Source organism: Sander lucioperca, chromosome 9, assembly GCF_008315115.2.
Source record: "Sander lucioperca isolate FBNREF2018 chromosome 9, SLUC_FBN_1.2, whole genome shotgun sequence".
NCBI classification, from domain to species: Eukaryota; Metazoa; Chordata; class Actinopteri; order Perciformes; family Percidae; genus Sander; species Sander lucioperca.
In genome coordinates, this window is record NC_050181.1 from 28229894 (window position 1) to 28247890 (window position 17997).

The 17997-nt window shown below is 41.4% G+C and overlaps 3 long non-coding RNA genes across 5 annotated transcripts in view; 1 reads left to right on the forward strand and 2 right to left on the reverse strand.

Annotated features, from left to right (window-relative positions):
• The window catches only part of LOC116042370, a 53846-nt gene extending 41294 nt beyond the window's left edge, over positions 1 to 12552 (reverse strand). Inside the window, exons 1-2 of the long non-coding RNA XR_004103199.2 lie at positions 12457 to 12552; positions 9196 to 9337 (exon numbers count right to left, since the gene is read on the reverse strand). This is a non-coding gene — a long non-coding RNA (uncharacterized LOC116042370). The remainder of the gene's footprint in view (positions 1 to 9195; positions 9338 to 12456) is intronic.
• On the forward strand, positions 54 to 17869 carry LOC116042371. Its single transcript, XR_004103200.2, has 7 exons — positions 54 to 163; positions 4967 to 5066; positions 5901 to 6044; positions 8434 to 8560; positions 13623 to 13742; positions 15521 to 16082; positions 16985 to 17869. It is a non-coding gene; the product is annotated as an uncharacterized LOC116042371 (long non-coding RNA).
• The window catches only part of LOC116042369, a 46915-nt gene continuing 42555 nt past the window's right edge, over positions 13638 to 17997 (reverse strand). For 2 of the 3 annotated variants that reach the window (XR_004898376.1, XR_004898377.1), the window contains exons 11-12: positions 15542 to 15784; positions 13638 to 13719 (exon numbers count right to left, since the gene is read on the reverse strand). This is a non-coding gene — a long non-coding RNA (uncharacterized LOC116042369). Of the gene's footprint in view, positions 13720 to 15541; positions 15785 to 17083; positions 17171 to 17997 lie in introns of those variants that run through there. The other variant, XR_004898378.1, reaches the window with a different exon arrangement.

Below are 17997 nucleotides of genomic sequence, written 5' to 3' on the forward strand. Positions count from 1 at the left end.
CGTACTTTATGCTTGTGCGGAGCTGCGCTTACTGTTTTGAGATGACTCCCCAGAGTGCAGCCTGAGTGCTGTGAGGAAGATTATGAGTAAGATAGAAAGCACACATGAATTTGGGCTTTTGTTGTGGCAAGATGATAAAAGATGGAACTCTTTGTCAGAGCGGGTAAGTGTATGTTTTGCGAGTAAATGACTGACAACACAAAACAGCCATTTGGGCTGTGGGTGTGACAGTAGCTCTTTGTACAAAGATCTTAGATTTGTAAGCAAGTGTGTTTATACATTTTTGCCCAAATGTATATGCACAAGTAGTTATTTAGATGCTTTTCAGATCTCTATGGCTGTTCTGTGTGTTTGTGCGACGGTCTGGGAAAAGTCAGAGATAAATGGCTGAGACTGTGGGTGGTAATTGAAGGTGATTTGGGTAGTGCAAAGTGCTATACTGCATTTCTCTTATAGACAATGCAGCTTCATCTGCAGAGCTAACAGACAGACAAGATTCAAAGCCTAAATCCAGTGCTCGAATAACTACAGCAACTCCCTGCAGTTTAGTCTCTTGCAATATGTTGTTGATTCATTGGCCCTAATGATGCTGCATCTTGTGATACTTGAAAACAGGTATGTCCTGTGTTAACTCAGAGGGCTTTGTGTGATCTGTGTATTTGTGTTAAAAGGGTTAGATTATGTGCACTTTGTAGTTAGCTAAGCTTCTATGAGTGTGAAAGAACCTCACAATAAGATTATTATCATCTAAGGGATGGCAATGTCATTTGGTTAGGTGGGTCCACTACTTTCTCCCAGACTTAACTCTGGCTTGTGTTTCTGATGTATTTACATTTGAGTCACTGAGGTAAGCATTTGTTTTGTTGAAAAGTCCAAAAGTCACAACTCGGGAAATGCTTAAAAAAATCCTTACTATCGTGCACCAGATGGTTAGAAGAGTCGGAGGATTTTGGAAATGCCTTTAGAGCAGCAGTAAGTAATGCTAAACCACATTCTGGGTTTTTCCAAACAAATCCGGGTATATATATGTTCAGAGAAAACGATGCTTAGCTCTTCTACTTGAATTTAAATACACAGAAGGCTAGTTTTAACAACTATCCAGTGGAGTGCCATGAAATTTGGCCCAGACATTAATTTTTTTCCAGAGGCTAAATTATAATAACTTTTGTGTTACCATGAATTTTTATCTAGAGCTATGAGGTGAAATATCAGCAACAGCAGATACTTGTTTGGTCTGACCAATAGTAAAAACAAAACAAAAAACAGAGCAACAAATCCTCACAATTGAGATGTTTTGCATTTTTTTGCGGAATTGGCATGTTTCACACGCTCTCATGCCACACGGCATTTTCTCATGCAGAGAAAATATATATATATAACTGATAACTTACAGGTGTAATATGTAGTGAGTATCGCTTACTGTTTGTAAACAAACAGCGTTCTCGTGGGTCACAAGTGATGATTTAGAGGGATTACTTTTATATTAGTCTTTACATTGTTTTTTAGTAAAATACTGCATATTATCTATAAATGGATACGTACATGCGCGCGACAGATTGCACCTGTGGCGCACCTGGGCATGGGGATCAGACAGAACAGTCTGTCCTGAGGGTACACCGAGCCAGAAGTTTTAAGATGGCTGTAAAGGGAGTCACCAGTGTAAAGGAAAGACCTTTGGTATAGTACTACTACTGTCATAACAGACTTTAGCTTGGCAGCTTTATTCTGCCTAGCTGGCATTAATGCCATAACCACTGGTTGAAAAGTCAACATTATCATGTTCTAGAACAAAGTTATTGTTGTACAAACTAATTTATGTTGGCAAATTCATGTTTTTGTTCACACCGCTATGTCATCTCAGGAATCCATTTCATCAAATAAAAAAATGACGGAAAAGCATCATAAACCGCCAAACAGAATTCAGTGAGTTAGCATACAGACTGAACATTTGACTGAAAGTAAGGAATTGCTGATTGACAATATTCTCCAGATGCCCATTAGCAGGATGATAAATTTAAGGATGTTTTCGCCCTCGGCCAGCTTCAACTTTTTAAGTGAACTCTTTAAGCGATTAATCAGCATTATCTAGGCTATGATGTCTGGAGGTTGGCAAGTATGCTGATCAACCATACTTAATCATCATCGACCATAATTGACTTGGCTTTTCATTTATAAAATGCTTTAAAATTGTGAATTTGGCTGCTGAACTTTGTTAACAAAATTCGTGGGGGTTGAGGAGTGATGCCCTTGACCCCTGCGGTGGGTAATGTGACAAAAGGCCTACTCATAAAATGCACTGATACCAAATTTCACTCCAAACTAAACTGAAAAGTTGGCAGCCCTGATATACATATAGTGTATGAAAGATGCTTTTGTATAAACCTTTAAAGCTAAGACAAGAAGTGTCTTTGATTGATGTGCTACAATGTATTGTGTGGTGCAAAATCCTGGTTTTGTTACACACTGTATCTTTATAGTTTTGTATTGTGAGCTAACCTATGATTTCCATCCTCACTCACCTGCTTATTCTATTTTATACTCTCAGAGACACTCACACTGAAGTCTCTACTCCTCAGCACAAAAAGCAGTGATGTCTCTTTCTCCTCTCCTCATTAATCACCACCAGCTATTGGAGAAACACACACAGTTATATCTCCAGTGTGTGTCGGCATGCAGGCGATAATGTCTCAGTGTGTGTCTTACTCATATTGTCCATAGTATCATCATTAATCATTTCTCCTCTGCCCAGGCATGGCCATCAGTTATTGAAAGGTGTAATAATTTGGAATTGATTTAGTCCCCTCCACATGGAGCCTGGCTCCGAATATAAATGCTCCTTTGGCCAGACAGAAGAATGAAAGCTAATGATAAAGGGATGTCAGCATCTGAAGCTCTACAATTCTGTAAATAACTGTGAGAGGTGTCTCTTACCTTCTCTCTCTTTTTTCTTATTGTTTATTTCTGTCCTTCTCTTTTTGCCGACAGAACAACTAGGAGGCAAGGCTGTAGGGAAATTGTTCCTGTCATGTGCGTTTACTTGTTTGTAAGTCAGTTTGGAAGACGAGGAGGAGAGAGGAGAAAACCTGATGGATGGAATTTCTGCCCTCCTACGCAAAACCCCTTAACAAGGATACAGATTTAGGAGGGAGCGTGAGAGAGACAGTCACAGAAACCTTGAAAGATAGTTAGAGAGAGACGATGGCAGACTGAGAGCTCCGAGCTGAAGAGCAGACTACTAAGTCTCTAAAAATGGGGAAAACATTGACGTGCAAGGGTTAAGAGACCTACCTACAGCTGTTCTCTCTCTTTTCCCCTTCCCCCTTTAAACTCCTATTGATTTAAAGGTCCCATATTGTAAAAAGTAAGATTTCCATGTCTTTTTTTATTATAAAGCAAGTTGAGCTGCTATATGAATACTGTGAAAGTATCAAAATGCTCAATCCACAGAGAAATGCACGCAGGCCATATTCAGAACGCAACTTTAGGACTTCCGTATCTCTCTCACACACACACACATATATACATATATATATATATATATATATATATATATATATATATATATATATATATATATACATATATATATATACACACATACACATTGCCAGTCCTGCAGCAGCAGGATGTGTTACGATGAAGTACGGTAAAATAGTAGCCTGTTAGGCACAACGCAAAGCCAAGTGAAGTGAAAATAAATGAATAAATGAATAAAATCAGGATAATTTCTAGGAAAATATAAAGGAAAGACGGAATAATACATCTATTATGTTATAGCATGCATGCTGCCGATTAAGTGTACTACAATAATGTTATATTTACATTTTGCATGTGATTTGTTTACAACAAAGTTTTGTGGAAACAGCGACGATATCTTCCAGCCAAAGAGTAGCTAAATGAACAGTATGATAGCGGCAATGGAGCATTTCAGAAGCTATTGATGCCTGTCAACTATGGCATACCGTTATCAATTCCAATTATTTCGTTATCGCTTCCAAATGTGAATTGGCTCTTGATATCAAATCTGTCCTTCTCCACTTCTCTCTGCTGTTCTCATCCAGTGCTGCCTAATCTCTGCCTCCCTCAGCCACCCTCTCTGTTCTGCACATGCATACACAAAACACAACTGTGGTAAACCCTCGTCTCTCTTCAATAATTCCATGCAAACAAAGTATTTTTAGATTGTTGTGTGGAACCAAAACCTTAACGTCTATTTGGATTTTAGCTGGCTGATGCTTGTTATGTAAAACAACTTCTTCTGTCTTAACTGTGAGCAGACTCAAATTGAGAGAAAAGATGATTCTGTATTCAGGCATTTATAACAGTAGTTCTGCCTGCCTATAGACAATAGAGCCTGATACATTTATTTTCCTCAACAGAAGAGACAAACAGGCTGTTATTACAGACAAGGCTTTATTCCTAATTCCTGTAAATCTGATCATGTTTATGTAGGATGCCTCCCTGATGTCGGTTTTGCCCCCATTTGCCATGTTAATTTATTGCTGCTGCTGTTTGTTGTTAATGCAAATTCAACACTTCCTCCATCTGTTTCAAATTACAGTCCTTTTAGCACCTCAGAGAACATTACCCTTTCTCTTGGCTGGAAGGCTTTTATTGTGAAACATCTACAGGATATGTTGACTTTGATTTATAGCAGTTTTACAGCAGCTCCGAGTATGAAAATGAATAATTGAATGATATTAATCTTTGAGAGAGAATAGATGGAAACTCAGATTCAGGTACATAGTGACCAATATGGCATGACTATATTTTCGTACTGATGGATCTAATGCCATGGAGGTGTACACAGCATTTAATCCATCAAGTTAAGTAATGGCTTTTATTTGGGAAATTATGGTACAGTATCTGTCTGTGATCATTCTCTTCTCTATCTCCATTTCCCTACCTTCTTACTTTCCTTTCTTGATTAGCTTTCTCTATATACTCATCTCGCTCTTGTCTGCAGTTTTTGTGTGTGTATGTGTGGCAGTGTTCTGGCGGAGGCTGGAAAGCAGGTGGGCGAGAGGAGTTGAAATGACACCTGGTAACAGGCTGACAGCCCCAAGGTGAGATGTGGCACTTTTATCCCTGACATCTCAACCTTCTATCCTCACCATCATGAACTTTTAGACTCACACACACAGCAAAAACTACCATGCATATACAGTACACACTGAAGCAATTGACACAATACAGCAGAATCTTCCTTGTGAAGAATTTTCTATGCACTACGATTTATCATTTTTTCCTGAGCCTCACATTTGGCAGGTGTTTTGTATTCCCATGTTTCTGTGGTTTCTGGTGGTTGAGCTGATACAATTGTGCATAAAGTACAATCAAAGTTCATAATGTGTATTTCTGCTACAGCTTAGGGTACAGATGTTTATATATAATATATGCAACACCTCCCAAAGTTTAACCTCTCCCACTACATCAACAAAAAATCCAGTGTATTTTTTTGGTTTAGTTAGACATTGTAATTAAAACACAAAAGATAGGTAGTTGCAAAGAACAGCAGCAGCCATGCATCAGGCTTGTTTTAAGCACTGGAGGAGTAGTTTGTGCAGAGAGATCTATATGCAACAAGTAAACCAAACACACCTCTTTTCGGACTTTGTCTCTAAGATGCCAGCAAGAACAAAATCCCACACTTCACTGATATTGTGTAAAAAGTTGAAATACTGTATGTCCATTAACCAATGCTAAATGCTCTATAAAACAATTGCCATCAAAACCTAACCATGTCCCAGACGCGACCGATGCCTTGTTGCTGACAAGCTGTGGAGTCAGCCATTGTAAGGCCCACAGATTTTAAAAGTTGCAGCTTATCAGAACTCTTAAAAGCTCAAGCTTTTGTACTTTAATCCCCTCTCCCTTGTTTTCTCTTTCACTTCATCCAGTACCTCAGAGCCAGTCAGCTACGCTAATACAGCATCAACATAAACACTCCAATAACCGGCATGTCTCTCAGTGGACTAGCACCCCAAGGCGCTCCACTCCATCAGCCTGAGAAATGGACCCTCCTGCTGTTTACTCCTACCCAGGTATAACGATTGTTCTTTTCCGCTTATTGGATTCATTTTCTATATGGATGATGTACATAGCTGAATGTAATGGTGCAAAACCTTCAGCTTCCACACAGACATGCACAACTCACAGCAGTCAGCACCAATTACCCACAACCCAGCCAGCCACGGAAACACATGAAAGTTATGGTTCAATTAGGAAAGAGGGTAAAAATAATCTAATCCATAAATTAGCTAAAGTCAATTAGGACAACTCACCAATTAAGGACAAATCTGTTACTTGAGGGTACAGCTATAATGAGGTTGCGGGAGGAGCCACGCTGAGACTGTGTCCTTGCTTGTTTGTGTCACGCTCACCAAACACAGAGCTTTGACCATGTTTTTGATATGGAATTAGACTATAAATTGAATTCTGTGGGGACCAAGCCCATGTCTGGCCACATGAGGAAGCAGCAGACACAGAGTGAGCGACACAGGAGGAGGAAAAGAGGGAGAGAGAATGAGAGAGAGTGTGACTATTTTTAGATGCTGTGTCAGTCTGAATACAGTAGATGTAGAAGCTTGTGTGTTCTGTAGTACAGACTGGCCCTCATTTACGAAACAAACGTACGTCAGAAAACAACCGCATGCGCTCTCCCTCACAGCTCACGGTTGCCTGGCTCTGACTCATGAAAAAAACAAGAGTAAAATAAAAGACACTGCATAAACTCCGCTACTGTGTGTTTATTTAAATATAGGTACACCTACATGTAGGCCTAAGAGATTGCAATATAAACCTGTATATTACTATTAGGACTATAGCATACATGGATGTATAAATTACATAAACTTCAGCGGGAGTCCGATTTACTACGGCAACACTGTTGACTGCATCAGTGATCTCTTTCCATTCCGCATTCTTTCTACAGCCTTTAAAACCAGTTTTCAGGCTGCCAAATAGTACACACGTTAGTGCAAATGAACCTGAGATATCAGGGTTTCAATCTCAACCTCTGAAAAGTGCCGCTTCTCAGCCGGATTACGTCTCGCCATGTCGTAAATTGTAGGTGCGAGGCCTCAAAACCGAGAATATATTGGGGCGTGATATTTAAATTACGATTGTTTCCAGCTCTTACGCTCTGATTAATGTAAAACAAATGTTTCATGAATCACACGTGAAGCCTGTCATAAAATGATTTCTGCGCTCATATCTGCGCTAGTTTCTACGTTAGGTTGATAAATGAGGGCCACTGACTCATTTCATCTTACTTAGTGCTGGCAAAAACCCCAGTGTATTATGGATGGGCAGGATTATTTATAGATGAATGAGTTTCATTTTAAAAGAAAAAACTTGAAGGAAATGATTACCCAAAGCATTAACAATCAACACAAATACTTTCAATTAATCCCTGAGGGGAGATTAACACCAAACCAATCACCTGATTATCAACACATTCTTCCAACACCTCCTCTATCATGAAACTTGATCTTTAAAGCTGATTGACCTTTGACCCCCTGACCCAGCCATGCCTTTGAGTCTCTCTTCTCACCTCAGCCAGTAGAGACCCTCACGTTTGTAGGGTGCACTGTCAAGGACCAGCCTCATGCGCTGCCTTGGCGATTCCCTCAAGACGCTTCAATACCAAAGCCACAGTGTAGCGTTAAGAAACGGACAAGATTCCTCAAAGGAGAGAGCAATGTTTCTTTTACTCTTCTTCGAGACCAACAGTAACTTTTTTATGATGATATGAGGCGGCACTAGAGGCAGGAAACTATTGATCTTAGCAACTATTGAGTGCTGCATCTTGCGCGCATCAGAGACTGAGAACCTTTTAGAAACAAGCGTTATGATGACAGCATGTACTGGCGTTGCTTTTATGTGTTCCCTCGTCTATCTCCCCTCCCTCTACATTACATGACTTGTCAGTGAACTGTGGTAAGCTTTGTGGGAGTGAGTGGGAATTACTGGGAGGTCTGCATGAAAACACCTTTGACGCCTCCCTAGGCCAAGGTTATTCACACACTAAATCTGCACTATTGTAACCTCTGTGAGTGCTGGGCTGCGTGACGGGCATGTGGAGAGGGAGCAAGGGGCAGCACTGATGCTGACACTGGTTGACAGGCAGACAGGGCTGCTCAATGAGCTGGTTCTGCTGCCCCAGGACAGAAGGCCTGGAGGCAGAGAGGAAGGAAGCCATGGAGCCAGTCAGCCTGTTCCCCCTCTCCGTCCCCAGCCCCACTTTTGGTCTGTAGGAAATTAAGCCTTGTCTCCATTTCCTCCACCGCTTGTCTGCCTGAGCTCCAGACCTGATCCACACGGGCCCTTGGAGATGTTGGGGAATAAGCTGATGAGCTGCTGCCAGAGGCTATGGGTTACAAGGCTATATGAGCCGCCATAGCTACTTAACCCTTTCTGTTCCCCTGCCAGCAGGGCCACAAGCCTTTACCTTAGGTGATGACCACATGGACCTCAGCACCTGGCAGCCATTCATCATCATCCCAGCAGCACTGCAGCCTTTGATACCCTGATATGGCTCTGATGGTGTATGCAAGAGGTATGGGCTCACATACACATACATGCAAGCAAAGACCAGGGTTGTGGGATAAATGCAATTTGAAAGGATATCCATTTTGCCCTCTGACCCCTGGAACCATAACAAGAGTCTCATGTGGCTGACCCGGGAGACCTGGACTGTACTGACAGATAGCAAGGTCAAATGAATAACTTAGCCATGGAGAATTCAAACACTAATGCTGGTGACCTTTTTATCGGGGTGAGAAGAGAGATGAAGACGAATGTGGAAAGAAGAAGGGTGAAAATTTGGAGAGGAAACACAAGTTTCAAATCATAGCAGGCAAAAATCTAAAATTAGTTAAACAAAAGGCAGCTGCACAGCTCACATCTGCACTTATCTGCATTACAGCAGCTGTCTCCATATGTTAACCATTGTATTTTAGGATGCCTATTGTCAGCTGGCTGGGGACTACTGCTGGAAATTAGCCATAGAAGCTAAAGCTGCTCCTTTTACTGTACAGTGAATTAAGGGGGACTGTCCATGATAGTATAAACTAATAAACTACACTAAACTAAACCCATTTTTCAGAAGAAAGGTGAGAACCCTAACCCAGAATGAAGCTGGAAGAGCAAGACAAAGTCACCTGAGAGCCAGTGTAGAGGAAGAGACTGGACCTGTTCTATGGAGAGCTCCAGAGATCTCACAGATCCTGTCAGCAAATTGTCGAGTCCCAGTGATATGATCTTCACCAGGTTGAATGCACTGCCGGTTTGGTCAAAGGAGCACCGTAGCTCATCGCAGATCTGCGTACAGTTCCTGAAAGAAGGGGGCATTGGATATATAATCAAAAGCAAAGAATGCATACTGTACAAACTCAAGTCCACAGGGCATCCATGAAATAATGTATAAAAGTATTTGTTAATCAAAGCAGAGACTATAGGCATAATGCATCAGTAATGCTGTTACTTGATTTGCTAGGTAATGCTAGCAACTCCCAGCTGACTTAAACATGTAACAATAATACATACAGGTTGCTTACAGAGCATTTTGGTCATTATGTGCATAAATGCTACATCATGACATTTAAGTCATTTTAAATACATTAGGACTTATGACCTAGAAATACTCTCTGCTGGAAGTGACATAGTGTTAACTGCATAACAAAAAGGGATTAGTGAGGTGTCGCAAGATTTGCGTGAAAACTTGTGGTGTGATGTTTAAGATTTCAACACTTTAACCTGCTTTGTTCATTAGACACTACTATGAACGCACACTATTTGCACATTTCACAGGTTTGATAACATCCAAGAAAAGATTAATAATAGACAGGTGATAAACTGGCATGTTCTATCTTAAACTGGCTATATGTAACTTTCAGTTTGTGTTGATTCTAGGAGCCGCTTTGGACAAAAGCGGTAGTGTTTGTAGCACATCTGCTGTTGGAAAGGTCTTTTCTTTACGGTGCTTTATTGCCCAGTCCACTGTTGTTTATTACCGAGTAAGCGTTACAGGGAGGTCATACAGATTCAATGAATGTTTTGCTCAGACAGAAAACCCTTCATTTACAATAAAAGAATAAGTTACAGATGTATTGTTGCATTTCAGGTGTTGTAATTTCCTTCTTTCCTGTGATGGTCCTGCCCCAGTATGAGCCATAACTACAACAGATAACTTCTAAAATAAGATTAAAATACAATTAGGCCTATATAAAGAAATCTCCCGCATTCCTTTTACCTGGCTCAAGGGCTGGATACGCTAACACAGGCTTTTCCGGTGTTACAAAGAAATATGGGAACCATTAGAATGTGTTACTGTAGCGCCGTCTACCTGCTGCAAATCATTCTGACTGCGGAAAAAATCGAACCCGGGCAGAGGCCTTACCATGGGCCTTAGTAAAAACTATACAAAAGTCGTTAGTCTCGTTTGCTGTTACAGGTCATTTAAGACCATTGCATGAAACATTAAAAAGTTACATATGGTCACTTTAAGTGTAAAATGTTGCAGCAACCACTTTTAATGAACTGAAGACAGCAACACTGTCAATGTACACTATTAGTAGTGATGTATTTGGAACTAAAATAGCAGATCTGGGTCTTGTTTGGACAGCGACAAACCAAGACCAAATGTGGGTGAACACAGGTTTGTTATACTCTCAGAGATGCGGTCTGTTTGTGATAAAGTGGTATTAATGACGCAGCATGCCACAGAGGTAACGGTAACGTATTAAAAAAGTGAATGTTTATGGATCATGAATTGCTTATCCTGTGTAAAAACCAAAGTATACAAAACTAGGCCATTTGTGAACTGCTTACATTTGAAAAGAGAGATATCTGGGCTTGACAGGTGTATCACTCTGCTCGGAGCTCTGTACGGGAGCATCATTAGCACACAAACTGACATCTGGCACTGAGAGGAGAGGGATTAAGGGTGAAATAAAGAGGGAGGAGACAGAGCAGAATCTGTGCCAACTATCACCCTCTGGCTGTTCTCCACCGTTTTAATCACAGTAACAGTGCTCTCACTCTGCAACCCCTTAGAGACCCAGGTACCTTAGCCACACTTGACATTAACCACAAGGCGAATACACCCATGTTTAATACAGACAAGACTCCTTGCCATCTTCCTCAATGTGTTTCTTTCTCTTTCATTACCCTCACCGATCACCATAACAACCAGGACACACTGAGCAAAGAGATGATGAAAGATGCATTTTTTTATCCTTATTTTCTTTTACTTTCTTCATTTTTTTCTACCTTTGCTTTTTCGTGACAAAGCTTAAGATCTAATCCTCTGTTTATTTTCATTTATTCTGTGAGTGCAGTGAGCTCAGGAAGGCTCTTTCAAAAAGTTACATCACTGATGATAAGACCCATCGCCGATGACCAATCATATTTGGTTACCTTTGGCTTCTTGTCAAAACAAGTCTTTTTGGCAATTCCAGAGCCAATTCTGACAAAATGGACAGGATGAGCCAGGACAGAGATGATGGTATTAAAAAAAGTGGGAGATTTGTCTTTAGAGGCAATGTGTATGCTTTCCAATGTGGTGTCACTTTCCCACAGTGACAGAGTGCACTAAAGGTATGGATGGTCCTCTGGTAATGGAGCTACAGACATTGATGGGGGAAACGAGACTGAGCAAAAGACCTTGGATAGAAGGCAGCAGAACAAACATAAAGAAGAGCAGATTGGACTAACAACAGTAATAATCGTATTATGTATAAAGGTTAATGACTTGGTCATTTGCCAGATCATCATTATTAACAGCATCACCAGCCGTTATGGCGTAGCTCTGTGCAGAAGAATCACACCCAGCATTTCAAGTGAGTAATCTAAAGTTTGAAGACAATACATGGCAAGGTAGAATGAGGTATTTGGACTAAAATGATTATAATAAGACAAATTAATAGACATTTTAGTTCCAATCATTATCCGTGTCTCATTGCTGAGAGGGATGATCCTCTTGAATTGGTCAATCATGATTTTGGAGAAATCTATTATATCACACTCCTTATCCTGCAATCAGACAAATATCAGGTTGTCTCTACTGTTATGTTAGAACTGCTGAGGTGTTTATTTGGGCAGAGCTGTGCATTTTGTAATATTAGCACCACATTTTGTGCATCCTGAGGGGAGGCCAAAAATGTTTTAGCTGTCACTGTAAAATGTGTTGTAGGCAGACTCTCTGTGGGTCAAAAGCTAAAAATATTTCTAATGATGTCCCCTAAGAGTCTGCTAACTTTGTATCCATTATAAACACAAAGTGTAATTATCTCTCTTTTCTACAGAGACCTCGATCAAAGTACAAGTTTAAGATTCTTCTGTACTGAGCAAATAAATTATTTTGGCATTTATGTTGTATTTACATGAAACAAAACCTAACTTGACCCAGGTAATATATGACAGCCATCATCTGCAGCAATCTATTGAACTCACCTTTAGTTCTCTCTGGAGCTTTTTTTAACTTGTCCTGTGCTGTGCTCTCCTTGCCCTCTGTCTGTAGCGTAGCAAAGTCACCAACCTTCCAGATGTTCCATCCACACACACACACACACACACACACACACACGTCGAAAAGGTCAATGATAGCAAGGCCAGCATTCACAACACAAAACTATTCCTTCACAACCCATAGCTAATACATTTATGCAGCTATTGTTAAGCCACAAACTCACTGCGATGCTACACTGCACAATAAATGGAAATTCAGCAGGGAACTGAGCTGATCAACCAAAAAGCATGATGGAATAAAACTCGAACAAGCATCAACCTCTTCTGTTGTATTGTGCATTACATATTAGCATAAGGAGGTCTCCAGGTACAACAGGCTGAAATTGGCTCCAAAATACATAAAACATTTAGAAAAGACTAACCATTGTACTGTACTATGCTTACTTGGCTATGGCTAGGAAATTAAAAAAATACCACTTGATTGTAAATTACAACCTTGGTTTGGGGAGTAATGGAACAATCAAAGAGACATCCTAATATTTAATTAGCAATACTGTGAATTAGTGTATCTTGTCTAAACCGGCCATTCCTTTACACTTCATAAAGGTCAGACTGGAGTCTATTGACTGAAAGGAAAGCCAGCAAATGTTTAATTGTCATGAGGATTCTGTGAAAAAACAATGACAATATATATTTTCATAAAAGTAGTTCTGTATTGTTACATGTGATGTGATAAGCAGGATGAGGGTTCTATAAAGCAAAGGCAGACAAAAACAATTGGACTGTCACTGGCATAGTTTGTGTTTTTTGTTTTGTTTTGTGTTGTGTCATTGGACTGTGACTGTTTACTGTTCACTCAAACTAACTATACCCACAGTCTAAAACGTTTACATGTAAAAACTAAGGCCAGGAAGAAGAGAAAAACAAAGCACAGGGAAAAGGTTATAGAACTGCTCACATCTTTCCTGATTCACACGTTGGTCCACACTTCGCAGTTTTCTTCTCTGGATTAACTGCTTATTTTGTTGGAGGTCTGTTGGAGCGTGAATTTTGTCAGGTCATGTCAGGACAACAATGCAGTATGTTAGGATTACGAACTCGTGGTGAAACACACCTTCCCCTGCATTTGTCTTGTTTTTAAGGGAGAACAGGTGGATCTCAAAGAAGCCCAGGCCATGGAGGATGGTGCTCTCCTCCAGTTTGCTGCAGAGTCCCGCTATCTTGTACGGCTGTGCAGCTCAACCAGACCTAAACATGTACATTCAACACATGTAAGCAGGTGCACACATACATACAGACACAGATGTGGTGCAAAAATAAATAACACGCCTTCTGTATCTAAAAGAGTCAGCAAGAATACACACATACTTTTGCATGTGTTGTGAAAATAGAAACACAAATTAGCAGAGTAGAGGGAGCGAGATGGTGCAAAAATAACTAATATCATAACTCATCTTAATGAAGTCACACCCCTACTTCATGCACACAGACACACACAAACACACTCCGACTGATCTGACACATTACATGTGCTTGCGACATGAAGCCAAGCCGCTAATTTAAGACCTTTGTGACAACGTGCTCAGCGAGAGTTGCAACGTAATTAAACAGTGGAGGAACTTTGTGAGTGGAGATGGTTATCTATTTGATGTTTAGTCTAAAGGCCCTGACACACCAACCAGACGGGCCGACCGTCAGTAGAAAAGGCAGTCGGACTGATCAGTCGGGTCCCCAAGGTCCAAAAAATGCCTCAGAACACACTGAGGCGACGCCGACTTGAGTGTACGCTCTGCGCGTGCGCAAAACGTAATACGTCTCCATAGCAGCAGGCGGCGCTGCTCTGTATTGTTTCCATTAACAGTCTGATTATTTCCCAGAAAATGAAAACCGGCAGCTGATTGGACGAACGCGTCACGTGGTTCTTTTTTCTCCGGAAATTCACAGCCAGACTGTCATGGCGGCTTGTTCAGAATACGATCTCATATTGTACTAAAATAGTTCACTGAAACGTGTTTCTGAAAACATTTTAAGAGAGAAATAGGCCGTGCAGTTTCTGAATCTTCTTCATTTCAGATTGACAAAGGTCAGTTTAAAAGATTTTCGTCAGATTTTGAGAGGCTCATCCGCTCCCCATTTCCGGGCGAGTCCCGACTGCCTTGTCTCTGAGTGAACATGTCGGGTCGGCCCAAATGAATGCCGACGGCTCCTCGGACGGCCGACGGCACGGGACACACCGAACAGACTCGAGTCACCAACGGCCGATTATCGGGCTGGTGTGTCTTCTCTCTAAATGGCAGCCATGTTGCTGAACGTGTGGAGGGAGGGGGGGGGAGAGAAGGAAGGAAAGTGGCGAGAGTTAGCTCTTTGGTGTGAGCAAAGGAGTGGAAGGAGAAAAGGGAGTGTAAGTGGTGAAATCAAACATGGAGGAGAAGTGTGATGAGGGAAAGTGTGAGTTGTGAGGGTACAGTGGAAATGGTGGTGGGAGGTGGAGATTAAAGGAGAAAAGGTCAGGGGTGGAAACACAAGAGGAGATGTGGGGAAAGTAAAAGAACTAATAAAGCCAGAGGAGAGCACATATCTGCTTTCAGTTAGGCCCTTTAAGGTACTGCACTTTGCTGTTCTTACTGTTGTTGGAAGCTGGCCTACGCTGAAGTGAGTGGGGCCCTAATGAGGAACCAATAACTTGCAGTAGCTATTAGAGATGTTAATGTAACTCATAGATGATTAGCCACTTTATCTTAATTGAGGGAGCTGTATGTGGAGGGTAGAAAGAGAGGAAGAGTAGCAGAGAATCAAAGCGGAAGGAAGGGTCGGGGTGAACGAGATGATAGAGTGAGGAAAAGGGAAAAAAAAAAGACAAAGAGACAGTGTAGGACATTGCTAATGATTAGAGAGTATGAGAAGGTGAACATTTGATGAGACTGTATTACTATTAAACTGTCGCAGAATTCTCTCTTTTTCTGTTTGTTTGTTTGTGTGTGTGTGTGTGTGTGTGTGTGTGTGTGTGTGTGTGTGTGTGTGTGTGTGTGTGGGTGGGTGCCCTTCACAGAGGCACAGTGATGAGGCTGACCCAAATGACTGGGATATTATTGGGAGAGCGAGAGAGGGAGACCTCTGGTGAATACTGATGAAGCTCGGCACAAAGCTGCCTCCTGGCCTCATTAACCTGCCGAAGACTGCCTTTGTTTTCCTCTGCAATGCTCCAAACACTTCCTACATCCTGTCCGAAAGGGGTTTCGGAAGTCACACCGTGGAAAGAGAAGAGGCAGCCTTCAAGAAGCTCAGGGGTGGCAGCATGAGCAGGACCAGCACACTGTGTGTTGGGAAAAGAAAATCATTTAGTTTGTCTAAATGTTGTCGCAGGAAAAGGGAGACTTATAAAGAGGGAATTAAGCAGTAAAGTGTGTGAATTAAGTAAAAAAAACGTTAGTAAAGAGTTTTTAAATGTGTTGAAAAGTGCCAGATGGAGAAAGGGGAAAAGTCAGCTATTTTGTAATAGAACACAAAAACATGGATCACACTGTCTCCCGCCGCACTTGCAACGACCAAAGAAGAAGGAGTTGGAGGCGAGGACAGAGAGTGAGGAAGTGGAGCGAAAGGATGAGAACAAGGTAAAGCAAAAGTAGGACGGGAGGTTTGTGCTCTTTCATATCCCTTGGCACAGCACGTCGTTGTTTTGTTAGTCGACGTGTGTGCAGTGTGATGCCCGTGTGCGCGTTCGTACGTGTCTTTGTATGTGTGTGTGTTAGCGCAGGAGATTTCAATTTCATCTTTAATGGAAACAGCAAATATGGGAACAAATAAAATGCAAAGGAGAAGAGCAAATCCTCCCTGCAGAGGCCCAGTCAGAATGGATGATGAGGCTGACATGAAGCAAACATTCTGCTGTTCACAAAACAAGGTGGGTATGAGGATAGGGGAGGCAGCGACAGGAGACACAGGGGGAAACTGAGGTGAATAGGGAGGAGGAAAAAGCAGCCTGGTGGAGGGTGAGGGAAAGAGGAGGAACGATGGGGAGTATCCAGAAACAGGAGGAGGAAATAGAAGAGCAAAAAGGAGAAGGCAGAGAGGGAGTGAGGAGGGATGAAGGGACAGGGGATCAGTCATGGTGTGTCTTCCAGTCAGAGTCGTTTTATACTGTGGAAGGGAGTAGCCGTGTAGTCAGAAATCATCAGGAGCAGGAAAAGATTAGATACAGGCTATTGGTTCTGATGAGGCCTCGTATAGATCAGTAATGGCTCAGTAGGGACAGAGGGAAAGAGAGTGGGAGAGACAGAGCAGCAGTAAGGTGCTGGCTTTCAGTACTGCTAGCACTAGGAGTATAGATTCCCTGTATGCATAGGGAAATTATTTTATATTGCAAAAGGAAGTTGTTGGTAAGTCCAATTCTACAGAACAAATATCTGTGAAAATGATTTGTGTTTATGTGGAATACACCAGTTAAATGTGATAGTATTTCACCATATGTGTAATTCTTGATAGTTCCACCTTTCCCTCTTAATCCACTTGACAGTAGGATGAAAACAGAGGGACAGCGAGAGCAGATGAAGTAAGAAGGAAGTGGAGGGCTGGCAGTGGAGAGAGATGCCTCAGCCTGCTGCTCTGCCATGCAGGGACGTGACCACCCACCAGGCCAGTCAAGGCTGAGGCCTTGCATCATGTCAGAGGTGCAGATAGACACCCAGCCGAGTCATCTGCTCTTTGGGGGATGGGACAGATACAAATGTGCGAGTGCACACATAAACACACTCACACAGGCACACCACATAGACATGGGCAGAACATAGAAACATTCTTCATAAAAGATTAGAAACATTTCTGTGTGATCACACACACAAAGACACACACACACACACACACACACACACGTACTTTTAATGAAGGTTTTCAGATTCTTTGTTAATTATTCTTTAATTAATTTAATGTCACTTTTGCAATGTATAATGTAATGTGTTGAAATGCAATTAATATGTGAGATTAATCTCATATCTGCAGGTTGGGCTGATTTAATATTCTGGCAAAGGACTACAGGATGGAAATAAGTCAATCTTGGCCAACCCTTTTTGTTTTAATGTTGATTAATGTGCACTGACCTTGACAAATAATACAAATGCGAATACAAAAAGAGACACGCACACAGACACAAAAATATACCCATTCATAAATCAAGCAATCATAAATTCTAACAATGTACAAACCCTTTTAGAGACAACTTAGACAGGTGAAAAATTCAGGGAGAAACCAAACCAAATGAGGTCTCTGAATCAGTTTAAGAGAATGAAAATGATGTCAGTCACGTGTCATAGTCTTCACAGTCAGCACATATCAACCCTATTAACACCTACAGGAGATTATGTGACCATGTGCTCTCAATCACCATCATTAAAACACCAAATGAGGAAATATCTTTTGAAAGAATTCTGGTTATCCCTCCTGTCTATGCAAAGGAGCATTGAAGCTGTTCTGGAGGCTTTTGGTGGACCAATATCTTTCTACGACACTTTGTTTAGGATTCTCCTTTAATTT